General features: G+C 56.5%; 1 protein-coding gene across 1 annotated transcript in view; it reads right to left on the bottom strand.

The window, feature by feature from the left end:
• Positions 1-18,937, bottom strand: part of RAI1 (retinoic acid induced 1) — a 115,529-nt gene that overhangs the window by 76,236 nt on the left and 20,356 nt on the right. The window lies entirely within an intron of this gene.

Here is an 18,937-nt window from a genome sequence, read left to right as displayed (position 1 = left end):
TTGTTTGCGAGTGGGCTGACGGTTGTGCGGGGCTGTGGGCTGCGCATGGAGGGGCAGTGCGCCTGTGCGGTCTGTGGGCTGGCCAGAGGCCATGGTCTGTAGCCGCCGGCGGCCGTGGGGCTGTGTTCTCTGTGCGGGTTTGAGGCCTGGAGGGCGGGGGCTAGCCCTCGTGGCGTCGGGGATCGCACCGCCGCAGAAGAACCGCTTAAGGCGCGAACAAGCAGCGTTGGGGTCAAGGCGCAGCGCGACGTGTAGTAACGGAGGAAGGGGAAGGCGGAGGGAAAGGGGGGGCCTTCTTTCCGCGGCTCCCCTCGCCGCACCAGAGACGCAGCTCGGCGGAGATCCTGCCACTTCCCGGTTCCAAGGTCCTAGAGGCACAGGATTTGGGAGCCCCTGCCTGGCTGGGGAAGACGCCTACGGCCATGGGAAGAGCAGGGAAGACTCCCGGAGAGCCCAGAAGCACACGAGTAAGGCCACCCAGAGAGGCGGGTCGCAACCGGGAAAGAGCCAAGGACTAGGTCGAGACAAAGAAGACTGGGGGCCTTGGGGTTGGACTGCGGTCGAGGAGAGGCCTGCCCGAGCGCTAAAGGCCAGAGCGTGGTGTGGGGCGGCAGTGGCGCGACCCCAGTTCGCCCGAGTATGGGGAGTCACTCCAGCGCCCCAGGGGCACATAATTACGCGCCCCGGGCGGGCGGCGGAAAGCCAGATTCTGGGCGCGAGCTGGCGGTCACCTAGCCCCAGGGCTGTGATTGAGTGTTTCTCTAGCCCGCCCCTTTTTAGGCTGCTCACGGCCCAAACAACCATTCATTCATCCATCCCTCCATCCCTCCATTCATTCATTCATCCAGCCAGCCAGCCAGCCACTCATCCATCCATCCGTCCAACCACTCTTCTTTCCATCCATCTGATTATCCATGCAAGGATCACACTGACAGGGCTCCCCCCCCCCACTTTGTCCCGTTGGTCAGGCAGTCACATTCTTTTAGGTCCCTACTTAAACTTCTTCCTGCTTGGCAGGAGAGGAGCACACCCCAGGACCTCTATCACTTCACACTTAGGGCTTGCACCCAAAATTGTGTGCCAGGTGGGTGTGGGTACCTTCCTCCTGGCCCTCCCTGAAGCCTGAGGCTTAGTCCCCGCTGGCCTCCAGGTCACCGGTTGAGGACTGTAAGGGCCTGATGACACAGAGGCATCATCAGAACCCCAGTGAACTGAAAGTTACTCGGAAACCTGTCAAACAGGAACAGATTCCTGGGCTGTATCCCAGATAGAGTCCTCAGAATGCCCAGAGCCTCTGCCTGGGAATCAGCATCTTGCAGCCAGATGTGGGGCACCACTGCCATGATGCATCTTACACCCTCCCCAGACCTTAGTGCTGCCCCCCAAGCAGCTGCCTAACGAGCAAGCCTTTCTATCAGAAGTGAATCCCCAAGACCCAGGGCAGCCCCAGCTCCTCTCTGGACTCAAGACTCCCCATCTTTAAAACAGGGCTTCTTAGTGTCCACCTTTAATTATTGGGACTGGGAACAAGGGTGACTGGATCCTGAAGCTGCTGGGGTAGCCAAGAGAAGGCCCACTGTGGGCACCATTGAGCCTGGTGGCAGAAAACCCAAACCCCTGCTGGGGACCACCAACCCCGTCATAGATGGACCCCTTAACCCCTGGCACATCCTGGATTAGCTGTCTGTCCTGGAGGGCATGGACAAACTTACCTCCCTCCTGTCTGAGGGATCAGAGGGAGAAAGTCCTCCTGGTAGCTTATGGGACCCCCCCCCCATCCAATCAGGCCCCCAAGACCTCCCTGATCTCGTGGCCCACCCTTTCACCCTCACTCATTGTGGAACCCCTCGCTATTCCTTGAATTCAACAGGTACCTTCTCACCTCAGAACCTGTGCACATGTTGGTCCCCCTTTGCCTGGACCAACTTTCTAAGGCACTGCAGAATTTACCTATTCATGTGTTTATTTCATGGGTATTTTTTTGTTTGCTTCTTGGTGTCTCCACGGTGGGAATGGTGCGGGTTCCCATTTCTGTATCTTGCTGAAGCAAGCCCCGGTCCTGACTGGGACTGGGCTCCTCCTCTTTAAATTGACAGCCCCCCCTTAGAGAAAACTGGAGTGGGGACATGGAGAACCTCACAGCTGGGACAGGTCACATGACTCACCTGAGTCCCTCCAAGGACCTTTCATGGATTCTGGGGATATGTCCTGGGGGTCTACAGGCATAGAATGGTGGTGGGGTGCCTTGTCACAGAGGAGAGCAGCGCCCTGCATCTAACTGTTCTGCAGGTCTCTCTTTTGCTCCCTAGAGCTTCTTAAGGTAGTCCTGTGGCAGAGGAGTCCAGATCCCAGACGGCTGTCAAAGGTGGACGGATGGATTCCCCTACCTGGCCAAGGCCCTTCCATAAGTGTCACTGCAGAGGGGTCACAGGACAGCACGAAAAAGCTGGGATCGGTGCGTCCCTGAGAGGTGAAACCCAGGCTCATGCCAAGGACCCAAGTAAAGACAATCCCATCCCACCTGACTGCACGATTCAACAGAGGCCTTGGTCACCTCTGCCCAACATGGCACCTGGGTCGCTCAATATGTATTGATTAAATGAACAGACAGAGTGGCAATACCAAGATTCACACTCAGGTCTGCATGGCCCCCACACTTCTTCCTGTCCTATCAGACCCTATTAGCGGGATTCCACAGGGTCACGGTGCAGCACCAGCACACAGCACAAATGACATCAATAAGGAGGAGAGGACCAGCAGAGGAGAGAGACAGCATGGCAGGCAGGCGGGTGGGTTTTCTGCTCTCCCTGGATCTAACTCCAACTTCTACCATGTGGACCCTGCCCCGGGGGAGAGGGGATCCCTGCTGCTTGGCTCAGGAGAGATCTGTGGGGCATTTGGGGGCTGCTCACAGGTCTCAAAAGGCCTTGCACTTCCTGGTGAGGCGGGGCTGCGCTCTGAAGGGTCCTGGTCTGGGCAGGTCCCCTTTTGTTTGCCCTTTAGCTCTGAATAGCTGCTTTCATGCAAAGTGCGTTAGAGATATGGAAGGGTAGAGGAAGGGTAGGGGAGGCTGGGGGCACCAGAAGGAATGCAAACTGAGGACAAGGTTCACTGACAGGCCACCAGGGACAGGGTTAGCCAGGGGGTCACCAGGTGGGCAAGGAGTGGAGAAGAGGACTATGGACTCCATCCCATACCAGATGCGAACTCAAATCCAAAATCAGACCTGGGCTGGTACCCTCAGACTGCAAGTCTACAGGCCTGGAGGAATGGGTGAGGGGTCATAAAGTGGGCCAGGTTTTTCCTTTATCATTTTTTTTTTGGGGGGGGGAGGTTTTATTGGGCTTGTAACCAACTTATTGAATAGGGGTGGCAATTTCAAATTTCCATGTATCTTCTTCCTCCCCACCAGTCACCTGCTGCATTTCAGAGACTGGGTGACAGACAGGTGCAGATGATTGACTTTCCCAAGCTCACCCACTTGGAGTGTGGCGGAATGATTCATCCATTGGGTTGGCAAATATTTACTGAGCATCTACTACATGCTAGGCACTGTTTTTATGTTGAGGATTCAGATCAAGGAAGGGGGCAATGCTTCCATTTTAGTCTTGGGACAGACAAGAAACAGACTGGATAAGGAGATGATGTCTAGTCCTGTGGTTCAGTCTAGCAAAGCATCCTTAGGCTCTTTTGTCACGGTGTGAACATCACTAAGTGTCCTGACACAAAGTGAGACGGCTACCAATGACACTAGGAGATGTGATCTTATGGAACCCCTGTGGCATATGTGGTCCGTCACTGGCTAAAACATTATGCGGTGCGTGACTATAGAATGTTACATGTAGGTGAGGCATGTTGTGGAAAAACAAATAAATAAAGCTAGGGAAGAAGGCTGGGAGCCTGGCAGGGCCATGTTGACACTGGGTAGTCAGGGAACTCATATCTGACAACCAACTTGAAAGATTAAGGTAGGAAGAGTGTAAATACCTGGGGGAGGAGGGAGCTGTGTAAGTGGAAGCAACCGTATGGGCAAAGGCCCTGAGGCAGAGCTGGAGTGAGCAATGTGGCGAGTCAGAAGAAACTGGGGACAGAAAGGGGGCAAAAGGCCACCACACCCATCGGGCCCTGTACACCACTATAAAGACTAAATCTTTTACAGTACATGAGATGTGGGGTCTTTGTAGTGTTTTGAGCAGAGAAGGGACATGATTTCCCTTAGGTCCTCATAGCGCCCCCTGGCTTCCATGAAGAGAATGGACACTTGAGCCAGAGCAGAAGCCAGGAGGCCGTGAGTGGCCCTCACTGTGGGGGAGGGGGGATTATTTAAAAGCCTTCATGCTAATCGGTTAACTTTCAACCGCCCAAGAGGCCCCATTTTTAGAGAATGCACCGGGAACCGCGCCCTGACGGGGTACACCGCAGGTGACCCTCCCCAGTCACCTTCCTACCGTGCAAACCTCAGCCCACCCATTTCATGAGCATATTGACTTGGGCTGGGGCTGCCAGACCTCCCTCTCCCACGGATCCAGTTTTGTCTCCCAGACCAACCAAGATCATCGATTGCGCAAATTTCTCCTTTTGGCGTATCCACTGTGTGCCAGGTGGTGTTGCTTGGGCCACCCGGAGACTGCCTTCACTGGGGCTGGGGGGGGGCGCATTTGACAATCACAGCCCCATGCCTTTCTGTCCCCGTCAGAACACTCTGACGCCCCACGCTCCCTCGGGGAGCTGGGCTACCATGTGAAACCGAGCAGATGCCAGAAAACATGTTTTTCTTTGAAGGCAAAGAACTTCATATTTCAGCTAGTGGAAGGCGGGGCGGTGGTGGGGAGCCATCAGGAGTATAAATATCCAAGTTCTCTTTAAGTTTTGGGCACATTTTCAAATAGCCTGCATGTCCCCCCCCCCCGGAGTCCCCCTTCCTCTCCAAACCCCAGGGGCTGGCAGTAGAGGTTGGAGGATAAGCCAGAATGCCCCGGGAGTAGGTTCACGGTAGAAAGGCCGCCCTGCTGTCCACCTCTCGCGCTGGGGCACATCTCCATCTCTTCCCCGGACTGGGGTCCACCCGACAATGCTGGTGGCCGGGCCAGGACCAGTGCTCTTTCTGCTGCCTTTGATCTGAGTGGTCTTTGATCTCCTCTGTCTGCGGTTTCTCTGCCACCTGTCCGTCCATCCTTCCTTACGAGCCAGTGGGAGGCCATCGGAGGAGGCCCATGAAACTCTAGGCTCACGCCGGACCGAGTGTGAGTCGAGGCCCCCCCCTCCAGCCACCCGGGTGGGACCCTGCTCACGGGTCACGGGGTCTCCCTGCAGGTCTGTGGCCTCATCTCCACAGCCTCTATGGCGTCCTTCTCCAGGGTGACCAGGGCGGTCAGTCCTTCCTCTTGGGGTCTTGGGGGGTCCTCCCCTGGCACAGCATTCACCTCCCCTTCTCAGCCTCAGCGTCTGAGTGAATTAGAAGTGGCAGGGTCCCGGTGCCATAGCAGGAGACTGGCCAGGGGGTGAGGGGACAGAGAAGGCCAGATGGATGGGAGGTGGGGAGGGAGGAGGAGAGCCTGAGAGCAGATGAAGAAGGGAGGTGGGGAGAGGAGGGGAGAGGCGTGGCCGAGTCACTGAGGTGGGCCCAGCTCTCAGTCTCACAGGGAGAGGAGTCTTACAGGATCTGCATTCTCTCTAGTCCCAAGCACATCTTGTCCTTGGTTCTGATGACAGCACAGCTGGCCTGACCAGGGGTCTCTGTCACAGCCACAGAACAGCGAAGCCACACGCCTGCTTTGCCCCCTGCCCCGGTGCCCAGGGCCCAGATCCACCCCTGGGCCAGGTGGCTGAGGCCTGAAGGACTCTTGGCGCCAACACAGACTGAACTCCCACCCCAGCCACAGACTGACCCTTCGCCACAGCAGCAGTGGCTACATTCCGATCCCTGACCCCAGTCCCAGCCCCAGGCTGACCCCTACTCTCTGCCATATGTGGACTTCTGACCCCCGGCCACAGTGCCTCGTCACAGACTGACACCTGGCTGCTGACCCGGCCACAGCCTGATCACAGATGCTGGTGCAGGCCCACAGTGGTGATGATCTGCAGGCCACCAGGGACTGTTTCGGGACTGCCAGGAGAGGCCCAGCTCAGCGCCATCCCACCCCAGCGACGCACTATTAACCCTGCACCTGCCTGGTGCTGAGGCCACAGGGTTGGGGTGACCACAGAGCCTGCAGCTTCTGACATTTTCCTAAAGAAGAAGTCCAGCAGCACCAGATGGGGGCAGCTGGCCAGGGGCCAGAGTGGCCCCTCGGCCAGGGTGTGCAGCCAGACACACACACAGATACCCCAGTACAAGACACCTGGCTCAGACCTCAGTGTACACACACAACAGCACAACACTCACACATACACACACGCACAACACACACACATAAATAGTAAGCACAAAATCAGACACGCGGGGCTGGGGTGGTGGCCCAGCGGTAGAGCGCTCGCCTAGCATGTGCGAGGCCCTGGGTTCGATCCTCAGCACCACATAAAAATAAATAAATAAAATAAAGGTATTGGGTCCAACTATAATTAAAAAATAAATATTTTTTTTAAAAAATCAGACACGCACTCCCCCACCCAACCAGACATGCACTCAAGTGCAAAGGCCCCACCCCTGCCACTGGACAGGGCTCCCAGGACACCTGCTCCTCCTCACCTGGACAGTCCTTCAGCCCCACGTGCCCAAGAATGGAAATGACGGCACACCCCCACTTCCTCTCCTCCTGAAAGGAGACCAGGAAAGCACCCAGGACTGAGTCCTGGTTGTGTCTCTGTGGAGCCTGAGGGCAGCCCCAGCCCTCCGTGAGCCCCTTCGGCTTCCTCTGACTGCTTCAGAGAGAACCAGAGAGCCGGCGGCGGGGTGTGCTCACTGCTGGAGGGCTACCGAGACCTGGGGGCCCATGTCACCTGCACACTGGGGCTGCCAGCCTGTGTATAAATATGCATCCTCCTGGGGGCACACACACTCTACATTCAGACACACAGAGATGCGCACAGAGACATGTGACATGCACACCTAGGGACATGCACAGACACACACACATGCACACGTAGGTGTCAATCACCTGCCTTCGCACATCTTTTGTTCCCTGACCCCAACAATAGGAGTCCTTAGGCTGTGGGGATCTTGCATGGCTCAACCGCTCCTCCAGTGACCCTCTGGCCCCTTTCTAAGTTCTCCATGGGTCCCAGGGGATGCTGACCACGGGGTCCTCCTGGTCCCCAGGTGAGGACCCCTAGCTTTATCTGAGTGGCGGCTACAGCTCCTTCTCGCCCTGGCGTGTGATGACATGCCTTTAAGTCTCTGGCAATGACTTACTCAGCTCCTTCCTTGCTGAGGGAGACCCAGGCCCCTGCCTCAGTCTGCCATCTGCAAAATGGGACAAGACTGGGCTGACCTGGAGTGTTCAGAACAGTTAGGTAACCGGAGGACATGGACCTGAGTACCTGGATGTTCAGGGGCGGCTCAGCCCCTCAGAGCCTCCACCTGCCTCGGACAGGGCTTCATCTACTCAGCTCTGGACGGGGCGGTGGGGGGGGGGGTTAGGAAGGCAAGGACGTCCCAGCAGGAGCCGCGCTCAGAGCTCCATCAGCTTTTTGGGGACAGGGTGAGCCTAGGGACCCTGTGAATGTCAAAGCCTGAATCTGCAGAGATGGGCTCTGGAAAGATGGGAGAGAAATTGCTGATCGAAGGCCTGGGGCTGTGGCTCAGTGGTAGGGCGCTCGCCTAGCACGCATGAGGCCCTGGGTTCGATCCTCAGCACCACTACAAAAAAAAAAAAAAAAAAAAAAGAAATTGCTGATCGAAAAGGAACCTTGATTCGCCTGGGTGAGGCCTGGGACTTGCTCTCAAGCACCAAAGATAAATAAATAGATAGATAGATAGATAGGGTTAAGGAGTGTAGCTTGGTGCTAGAGCACTTGCCCAGCATGCACAAGGGCCCTGCATTCCATCCCCAGCACAGCTCTGGATACCTAGAGAGTGTCCTGAGTGGAAAAGTGACCGCTCCCATCCTCCCTACCCCCTAACAGGAAAGGTGCGGCTCCTGATTGTCCCCTGGGCCAGTCCCGGCACCGTCCCATCATGGCTATTACCTGGGCACCTCTGCACCCCCTCTGGGCCCCTGTTTCTGGAGCTGAGAAGAGGGATATTGCTTTGGGCCTAGGGCTCTCCTCGCAGCTGGTGATAGGAGAGAGATGGAGAAGTTTTCCACACTGAAGCCCCAAAGGTGGAGGGCGAGGTGGCTGTCGCCCCCCAACGTCGCCAAGAGCTGGAGAATCCTACCATCCCAGCACACCTGAGGGCAGATCTGAGGCTCTTTCACCCTGTGAACTCACAGAGCCCAGGGCCAGGCCCAACCAACCACGAGTATTCGCTTCTGCTCCTGTGTCTGTCCACCTCTGAGGTGGACAGGCTGATGGTGGAGTGTTTTTTAGACAGTCCACAACGCTCCTGCTATGGTCTGTAACCACGAACTCATCTAATCCCAGAGTCTTTATATTAATAGTATTAAGAGGGTGGAAATTGCTGGGTGCCGTGGCTGAGACAGGAAGATTGCAAGTTCAGGGCCAACCTGGGCCACTGGGGGAGACCCTGTCTCAAAATAGAAAATGAAAAGGGATGAGGAGGTAGTTCAGTGGTATAGCACCCCTGGCTTCCAACCCCAGAACCTCAATAACAAAACAAAGAGGGCAGAAACTTAATCCCACTATGGCGTGTAGAGGTGGGGTCTCGGGGAAGTGACTAGATTAGGTCATTGGAGTAGAGCCCCCCCTGTAGCTTTATGAGGTGACGGAGAGGGACCACAGAGACACAGATACATATTCTCACCACGATATGATGCGGTCCCTAGGGGTTCTGCCAGAGCCTATGCCCTGTTATTTGAACCTTGAACCTCCAGAACCGTGAGCCAAAATAAACCTCTTCTCTTTATAAAGTAGTCTGCCCCCAGTGTTTCATTATAGTAACAAAAAACTGACTCACACAGCTCCCAAGACACGTGCCAAGAGACTCACGCCCAGATACTTCACATCGTGTTTTGGAACCCCAGTTTTCCCCACCTTTAAAATGGGGGAGAATAGCAGGGCCTAATTCATGTTGAGGAGGTACTCAGAAGTCATCGTGGGGTTTGTCATGTTGTGAGCCCTTGAGAAACGTCCGTCCTGATGATTGTCACTTCTTCCTGGTCCGTGGAGAGGTTGAAGGATCACCTTCCAATTTCACAGTGATGATCTGAACATGGAACTGAGAAATCCTACTCGCTTCTGCTGTCGGGTCAAGCCGAAGGCCACCCCCACTTTGACCCTCATGCCAAGTGACCACCACCATGTGCCCATCTCTTCATGACCTCCCGGAGGCCATGTGAGGGGCTCCTAGGTGCAGACCCAGAAACTGGGGTTCAGAGAGGGAGCTGAAGAAGGGTAGAAAAACCGGAAGACAAGATTTCACCTCCATATAAGGAAGAGCTTGCTAACAGGCCGAGCTGCCCAGAAATGGAAGGGGTGAGTGGTGATGGGCGGTGGTGAGCGGCCTGGGACTGCAGGCATGCAAGGAGAAGGGGGCGGGCCGTGCGGGTGGGCGGCCAGGACGCTGCCCAGGAGAGCACTGCTGGTCCTGTGACTTGACCCAAGGCCACGTGAGCAGGAATGGAATTCCAGAAGGTCAGCGCTGGGGGCCAGGGTGACTGCACTCCTGCTCCAAATCCCCACGTGAAAAGTGGGGGACGGGAGAGAGGCCAAATCCCCTCCCCAGGTCACAAGAATTTCATGTTTTGAGGCAAACACCTACCTTTAGTTTTGAGAAAGGTGTAAAAAGACACAAAAATAGAAAGAAGACGGCAGTCCAGAATCATCCTCCCCTGAAAGACTCTCAGTATTTCCTTGCCATCTTTTTGTACGTGCCTCAATTTTGGCTAGAAATCCTAATGTGCTTCAAAATAATTTTTATTGAGATATGATTCACATCATATAAAAGTATCCCTCTTAGCTGGGCACGGTGGTGCACGCCTGGAATCCCAGGAACTTGGGAGGCTGAGGCAGGCGAATCACAAGTTTGAGGGCAGCCTGGGCAGCTTAGCAAGTCAAGGTCTCAAAGTAAAAAAAATGAAAAGAGCTGGGGGTGGGGCTCAGTGGTTTAGCAGGTATGAGTCCCCAGCGCTGCGTTAACAAACACCCCCTGAAGCGGACAATCCCGTGGTTTCTTGGCACATCCGCAGAGCCGTGCAGCCAATACCATCATCTGATATTAGAACTTTTGACTCCCTCCCTAAGAGAAACCCCGCCCCATCAGCAGCCACCTTTTTCTTCGTGCTCCGGGTCCCTGGCACCTACTCAGCGACTTCAGGATTTGCATGTTCTGGTCATTTCATGTGAACAGGGTCAGAGGCCCTTCTGCACCTGGCACCGGTGTAGTTTTAATGTGCAATTTTCGAATCCTATTTTCACCTAGAATGACAAAGTCACCTTTTCCATATTGCCACCAAGATCGTTACCATAGATAGGCTGGACTCTTGCGGACCGTGGAGAGATTTTTAATAGTTTCCGCAACTCTCCAGGTGACCACCAGCAGCTCGCTGAGGCCCCCACTGTTGCTGGCCCAGACCAGTTTGGTGGCCTCCTCCTTGGCCTCCCTGTCCCCGTTCTTGCCTCCTTTGGTCCTGAGAGCAGCCAGACGAGAGCCAAATGGAAGTCAGATCCCGTTCCTCCCTTAGCCAGAACTCTTAATGGCTCTCATCTCCCAGAGGACTTTAAGCCAAACTCCCTTCCACAAGTGGCAGTCCCCCGTGCAATCTGACCTCTACCTGCTAGGCACTGCCAGCGGCTGGGAAGGTCGGGATAAAGGGTTTCCCTGCCTCACCTTCCTCAACTCACAACTGACACAAGTCCAAATTCAATGACTTCACCTTCTCCCACTCTCTCCTGGGCGCTGCTCTAACACGCCAAGTATAGCCCCACCCCAGGGCCTTTGCACTGGTCCTTGCTTCTGCCTGGAACCACATCTCTCCTAGATATCTGCCCAGCACCCCAGCCACTCTCTATGCAGGTAGGTCGGCTGACTTTTTCTCCCTAACACTCGCTACCTGATATATCTGTTTGTTCACTGCCTTCTCTCCCTCTAAAATGGCAGCTCTGTGGCAGGTTGTCTTGTTCGCTGATAGATCCCCAGCACCTCGCCTGGGGTCGCAGCTGTGACTAGTTGGGCTGTTTCCAATAAAACCAGGAATGTAAAGAAGCAAACGGAAAACCCAGGCGCCCCGCACGGCAGACGTTACACACGGACGGTGGGCATGTGGTGTCTGAACCACACCGGGGCCTCGGCGTGAAGTGAGCCAGCATCCTTACATCAGGGGAGGTCACATAAAAAAATCCCAATTCCGGCTGCTCCAGAAAACCCGGCTCTGGTCACGAGGGGCCACCCACCCTCGGGACCACCACCATCAGCAGGCACTGAGATGCTGGGCCCGGGGCTCCCACCCATCATCCGTCCTGGGGTTGAAGGCCTGGTGTCCCCTGAGAGACACCCGAGTCGGGGTGTCTGAGGTCTCCCCGACTGCTGCCGCCTGATAGGCCAGAGCCGTCTCAGCGCCCTGAAGGGCCCCAGCCCCCAGTGAGGGTCCTCCGTGTCTGTTCCACTCGGGGACCTTCCTAAGCACACCGAGCTCTCTCCACCCCTAAGTGCCCACTTCATCTTGTGTCTTCCAGGGGCCCCACTTTCCCCTGAGGACCCTTCGAGGGACCCCGGCATTGTACTTGTGCCTGGTGTGCCCTGCTTCCATCTGGACCCTGAGCTGGGGGGACTCTCCCCGCCCCCAGGCCCTGGCAGAGTGCAGTCTGGCACCTGGTGGGCCTGCAGGCACATGGTCACCCAGGAGCACCCTGTGGGGGCAGCGGGAGGAGCTGAGGGTCTGATCTGGGTCACAGCCGGCACCCCCATGCCCTTGTCAGTCACCTCTCATGCACCAGGGGTCACAGGGTCAAAGAGATGTAAAACCCAGTGGCAGGCGGGCGAGGGGGGGGGCTTGCAATGGGAGACGGGTCCAGCCGGGCCACGGCAGCTGGGCCTGTGTGCGCTCAGGACCAGGACAGAGGGCTCCACGCTGGGTCGCGTCCCACGTTCTCCCAGGGCCTCAGTCTCCCCACCCGCTATGAGTGCCCCCCTGATCAGCGGCCTCTCAGGCCCCGCCGCCCGGCCCCGCCTCCCCATCCTGGAGAGGTTTTCCGGGTACTGCGGGCCCTGCCTTCCCATCCATCAGGATTTTGCTGCATTCCTGTGAGTCATTCTCCAAACAAACCGTGCGAGGGAGAGAAAGGAGCAGGGGAGGGGGAGGGGAGGCTGGGAGACAAACCCAACCCGACTTCCTCCCTCCCTCCCTCCCGCGGCCCCCAGCGCCCCGCTTCCACGCACACATGGGGCTCCCGGGGAGAGCTCTGGAGGATGAGGCAGGTCAGCTCATGCTGTGGACTTGCTGTGTGACCCCGGGCAAGACCCTTGCTCTCTCTGGGTCTCTGGAGAAAACCACCCTGAAAGATCCACACCTCCAGGATGGCCCGGGATTCTGAGAAGGCTCTCAGAAGCAGACGAGGCGTCGTCCTGCTGTTTCTGAAGTGCTCCCTCCCTGGCCTCAGTCTCCCCACCTTGGTAGGCACACCTGGAGACGCAGCTGGACATGGGGAGCCCAGATGTCCAAGTCACCTGTGCCAATCGCCAGGCTGGGGCCAGCCGGCAGAGCCTCCCACAAGAAGCCCTAGTCTCGGTGGCTGCTGTGCGGCCATTCCCTAGTGGCAGATGAAAATGCCACCTTTGGCCATCTCTGACTCACAGGCCCAGGGGCCAGAGGACGAGGAGGGGCTCTGGGTAGACCCCAGGTCAGGGGTGGGGAGGGACCTCTCTTCACAGCAGCAGCCCTCAGCCACAGCTGTGTCCCTGTTGGGGGGGCAGTCGTGCATGCTGGAGAGCGGGACGGGTACCCCAGGAGGCTCCGGTCATGTGGCTTGGAGCCTGAATCACGGATCCGGGGGACGGGAAGTGTGTGTGTGTCTGTGGGACACTGTGTGTCAGCACGGGGTGAGGGGGGTGGTGGGAGCCAGCCCTTCCTCCCAAAATGCTCCTTCCTGTGGCGAAGACTCTCTCTCTCTGAGCTGTTTCTCTGAGAAGTAGGTTCCTGAGTCACCTTGGCTGCTGCCACCACCTCTCATGGCAGGAGGGGGTGGGGGGCTACCCAACTGCCCGTGGGGCCTCCCCGGTGTGCGTGTGCGTCTCTGCCGCTGGAGCCCTGCGGTGAGGCCCGGGGCAGTGGGAAGTGTGTGTGAGCCTGTGCGAGAGGATCTGGGAGGGTAGGAGAGGGGTGTGTGGGTGTCCATGAAATGACCACAAGTGGCAGGGGCGCGTGGGCGTGTCCACGTGGACCTGAATGAGCGTGTGGGTGCCGTCTCTGCTGCCAAGTGAGCTGGCACCCAGTGTGGTGTGTGCGTGCATGTGCGGTGGGCAGGAGAATCTCCTCCCCAAGAGCCAGGCTTGGCCACGTCCTCTTCCGAGCGCTCTCCTGGCTCCTGGGGAAGCGGGTTCAGGAGCCGGGGAGCTGCACCCAGCGGCCTGCACAGCACTTAGCCATGAGCCCCCTCAGGGTGCAGAGCCAAGCTCGGGCCCTTGGCCCAGACACATGCCCTAACACACGGCACTTTGGACTTTGTTGGGGTTCGTGGAACCTGAGCAGGGGGCCCCCACTTCCCCAAGGCCCAGCAGTTCCACGGACCTAGAAGCAGGCGCTTAGGGCCAGAGCCAGTCCTGAGGCCTAGGAGTGGAGGGGTGTGGAGGGCAGGCCCGGGGCTGTGCAAAAACGAGACCTGGGGTGGGGGGGAGAGAGGGAGTCCTTGGTAGGTCCCTCAAGGTGGGACCAGAAACATCCCACTGTTGTGTCCACTGGGACCGGCGTGGAGAGGGTCAGCTTCCAGGCACTGCTGAGCAGGGGCCTCTGGAGACAGGTGATAAGAAGGGAGTGGGGCACTTCGGAGTGTGAGAAAGCAGAGAGAGAATGAGAGGAGCCAGCTCTGAGTGTCCCTGCGATGGTGGACAGCACAGTCATGCTCAGGACCTGCTCTGGTACTGACCGGCCCTGGGCTTCCTGAGCTTCCCCAGCTGCCCGGGAGGGGGATGGACGCTACCCATCTTCAGAGGCTCTCAGCCTGACCCACAGCACATAGGCCCTCCATCGGGGTCCTGCTGCTGCCAGGGACTCGGGAGGAGTCCCAGGAGGACATGCCTCTCCTTCCCTTCCACTCTCTGGATCCGTCTTCCCACCTGTTCAAATGGGTTGGGGTGGGGGGCCCCTGAGAGACCCGGCGGCCGCCCCCCACTCATTTCTCGGGAGATGAAAGCTGGCCTGTGTGTGGCTGCCGTCTCTCGAGGACTCCACACCCGCCCTGCACCTGAGGACAGGGCAGGCCCTCAAAGGACTCTGAGATCAATGTCCCCTTTGTGCTGGGATCAGAGGGTGGCAGGGGCCCGATCAGGCAGTTGTAAAGTCGGAACCTGCCGGGTGTTTCCGGAGAGCTTGAGCACTTGAGCAGGGAGGAAGGGTGGACGGTCCCTGGTCTCTCCTGACTCCCAGGCCACTGCTCTGTGATGCTCGGCCGGTGAGCAGGGGAGTGTGGGCAGGAGGTGGCCAGCACGGAAGGACAGGGCCACAGAGAATTCCCAAGTCTCAGACACAGCACGGGAGCTGTCTGGGAATCCCAGGAGACGTACGAGAGCGGGGGACTCCCCTCGCCCTCCGAGTCAGGACCCAGCCTGGGATGCTAAGCTTTCGGGCTTCGAGAAGGGGGCCCCCAGGCTCGCCTGAGAGGGCGGCCCAGAGGGGCGGGCAGGAGATGGCCAAGGCCAGCTCCCGTTCACTGGGTGGACGCCAATCAGCATTAGTGTCAGCAGAGAAAACAGGGGTGCGCCAAGTGACCGGCTTCCCAGCACTCATCAAGGGCCCTCTCTCAGAAGAGCCACCCCCTGTTTTATCTTGAGATCCACATACACTTGGAGGGACCCAAAGAGGACAGGGAGAAGAGCAGGGTCACAGAAGAGCAGAAGTGGTGGGAGGGAGGATGGCAGATGGGACCTGAGAGACCCGGGGGACCCACTCCCTCATTTCTTATAGGTGGACAGTAGGGGAGCCCAGCTATGTGGCTGCAGATTTGTAGGCCTGCCCCAGGACTCCAGGAGCCTTCTGTCCTCCCAGCCACATCAAATCCCTAGGGGGGCTGTGATCTCCTAAATCAGCTCAGAGATGACGGCCTTCGCTCAGCCTCTAGTAGCCCCATCTCACTGGGAATGAAAACCACAAAAACCTTCTGGAAAATCTTTCCCCTCTAGCCACACTGGCCTCCTGGGTGTTCTGACAACCCTGGGAAGCACATTCCTGCCCCAGAGCCTTTGCACGGCTGTTCCCTCCACCAGCACCGCCCTTCAGCCATGCACGGGGCCCACTCAACTGCCTCAAGGGTTGGTTCTTTTTTTTTTTTTTTAAAGAGAGAGTGAGAGAGAATTTTTAATATATATATATATTTTTTTTAGTTCTCGGCGGACACAACATCTTTGTTGGTATGTGGTGCTGAGGATCGAACCCGGGCCGCACGCATGCCAGGCGAGCGCGCTACCGCTTGAGCCACATCCCCAGCCCCAAGGGTTGGTTCTTCTTTGCTTTCTCAGTGCGGCCTCTTCCGCCCCATGCCCCAAACTCAAACTTGCAAATCTCTGCCCCACTCCAAGAGAGAGGCTCGGCAATGTACTTGCTCAACAGCTGCTCAGGGGCAGGAGCTCCACCAGGCCAGAGAACACTGTCTGCTTATCCGTGGGCACCCACAGCCTGCCCGGCTCCCAGTAGGGCTCCGCATATTGTGAGGAAGAAATGTGTGCCACCCCCTCCAAGTCTAGGCCCCGTCCCCTGGTCAATGGCTTGCCTATGGATAAGGGTGGTGGTTCACACTGTCCTTCACTGTTCAGTCCGGGACATCTTCCTGGCTCCCTGGCACCCAGACTCTGCACTCATCCCTCGAACCTTCCCCGTCACTGCACAGAACACCCCATCCAGCCCCTTGCTCCCCTGAGCCCTCTCTTCTAGGCCCCCCAGCCAGCCCTCGCCCACCTTGGCCCCGTCTCCTACCTGGTCTTCCTCCCACCAACTGCTGGTCTCACACTCTGCCCGCCCGCACACACCATCCTCGTGGTTCAACCCAGAGCACGGGTGCCCCATGTCCCACGGGCCAAAGGCCAAAGTTCCCCTCCAGGCTGGCCATTACTGAGCCCCATCCCTGTTGGCTGGACCCAACCGTCCAGGGCCTCTTGACACCTCAGGGCCTTTTCTCTGTTTAAACAGACCCTGGCAGCCAAAGGCCTCATCTTCCCTCCGCCCACTCTGAGAGTCTGATCTCCACCCTTGGCGTCCCCCAGGGAGGCAGCCCCATCCCTGGGCCACGTGCTGCTGTGCTACTGCTCTGCAGCGTGATCTCCAGCTCCCCTGCTGGCCTGGAGCCTCCCTCGGGGCCTATGAAACAGAGACTCAACAGACTTTTTTTTTTTTAAAGAAATAATGACAGAGACAAATTAGTGAGCAGGTAAATCAATGAGTGAATCAGCTGAGCAATTCTAGAAATAAGTCTACAGTCAAGTCCTGGGTTCGGGCAGGTCTCTGCGGCTCTCTAGTCTTCTATGTGGACCCCCCCCAGGTGGGGGACAGGCTTGAGTGATGGGAGGGTATACCAAGCAGGATGGGCTATGCTCCATTACGGTAACGAGACCCCCAAATCTCAAGAGCTCAAAACAACACGACATATACATCAAGGCAGCAAGAGGCTCCTTCTGGCTGAGCAGTTGCTATCCCAATTTTGGGCTGTAGAAGAAAAGACATTGGCAACCCCACCCTGCCTATGAGATGCTCTGGCTCAGAAGAATCACATATTACTTCTGCCCAGATGGCCTCGGCCAGGACTATTCTCATGACCCCATCCAAGCAGAAGATGCCACCGTGGGCTTGGGAGGTGGAGGACCCGAGGTCTTGGGCCAACACTTCAAATAACACCAAAGACAGTATGAGAGTGGAGGTCGTTAATCGGGGACCTCCTGAGCCTTGGAGGCTGGGCTGAAGATTTTAGAGTGGAAGATGCATTTAATATTCACGGTAAACGCGGCTCAGTGGTAGAGCACTTGCCCAGCACCGGTGAGGTCCTGGGTTCTATCTCTAGCATAAACAAATTAAAAAAAAAAAAAAAAAAAAAAACAGGGCTGGGGAGACAGCTCAGTGTAAAATTACCCCTGAGTTCAATACCTAGCATCAGAAAAACAAATACCAAACAAACAAAAACTCTGGGCAATATTCTGTAGCCAGACTAGAAATGTCCCCATTTTGCAGTTGAGACAGCTGAAACCCAGCGGGGACGGATTCACCAAGGTCACCCAGCTTGTGAGAGGCTGGTTAAGGTCAGAACGAGGTCTGTGTGATTCCAGACTCTTACACAGCCCATGGCCAGCACCAGGCAGCCCTTGGCTTCCTCTGTAGAAGCTGGCTGATGGTCAAGCACTGGCTAGACAGGTGTCCCCCGCAGGAGGTCATACAAAGCCTCCTGACTCTCCACGGTCCACTCCCAGGTATCCTATGCTAAAACTCCTGGAAATGATAAGACCAGTTCCAGATTTTGTTGAAAGAGAAACTGAGACCCAGAGGAAGAAGAGATGGGCCCCAGGTCACGTCATGGAGATAAGATCACAAGTCTCTTTCTTTCCTTTTTTATATTTATTAGTTGTTGAAGGACATGTATTTATTTACTTATTTATCTGTGGCACTGAGAATGGAACCCAGTGCCCCCCACCCCGCTACCTGCTAGGGAAGTGCTCCACCACTGAGCCACAATCCCAGCCCCAGTCTCTTTCTACCGTCGAGTCTCCAACTGCCCCGACAACAGTAGGTGCCCTGGGAAGCCTTGGTCTGAGCCAGAGCCCCTCCGAAGTTGGGTTGGCCAGGCATTCACAACTCTACCAAGCAGCAGCCAAGGCAAGGTTGCAATGGGCCACCAAGGCAGGGTGCCAGGCCCTGGCCTATCGAGCTGATCATGCTCTTAAGAGCTGGGCAACTTGGCTGGTTAGCAGGTGGTAGCTCATTGCTTCTAGGGACAGACCCACCAGGGAGGTGAAAGAAGTGTGGAATAGGGTAAGCGTCTCTACCAAGAATCCACACCCAGGATTTCCAAAAACAAAGGCCTTGGGGGCCCTCTGAGAAGCCGTGTGTGGAAGGGGAGGGCTGCAGAGAGTAGCATGGAACAAAGAAGAGAGGTCAGTGGAGTTTGAAAACAGACCCAGTTCTGTGACATTGACCTCTCTGAGCCTCTGTTTTCTCATCTGAAAATAGGAACCTGATCAAGATTACAAATGTCGCGCCCAGCACGGTGGTGCATGCCTATAATCCGAGAGACTCGGGAGGCTGGGACAGAAGGATCTCAAGTTTTGAGGGCAGCCTCAATAATTTAGGGAGAACTTGTCTCAAAAGAAAAAGGAAAAAAGAAAAGCTCAGTGGTACACTGAGTTACTGGGTTCTATCGCCAGTATGAAGAAATAAATAAAAAGATTACCAACGATGTACCCAGTAAGTACCTAGTGTCCTCAGCTCAACAAATAGTATGTGCTCAATAAATGTTGCAGTCGTATGATCCAGTAAGAATCATATTTGTTTGCCTACACAGTCCCCCTACCTGAGCCCAAGAACCATGACCCTTCCTGAGCTACAGTGGGGCCCCTTGCTCCAACCACTACAAAAGTGATCTCATAGGGTCCCTCTCATGCACCTAGGAGTTTCATCAGAAAGCAGGTCCCATCCCGCAGTCAAATGCTAAGCCTGCATCCAGTCCCCAAGCAAGTGTGAACAGTCAC

Source organism: Spermophilus citellus (genome assembly GCF_964194105.1).
Source record: "Spermophilus citellus genome assembly, chromosome: 17".
Taxonomy (NCBI): domain Eukaryota; kingdom Metazoa; phylum Chordata; class Mammalia; order Rodentia; family Sciuridae; genus Spermophilus; species Spermophilus citellus.
This window is presented reverse-complemented; position numbering and strand designations above follow the sequence as displayed.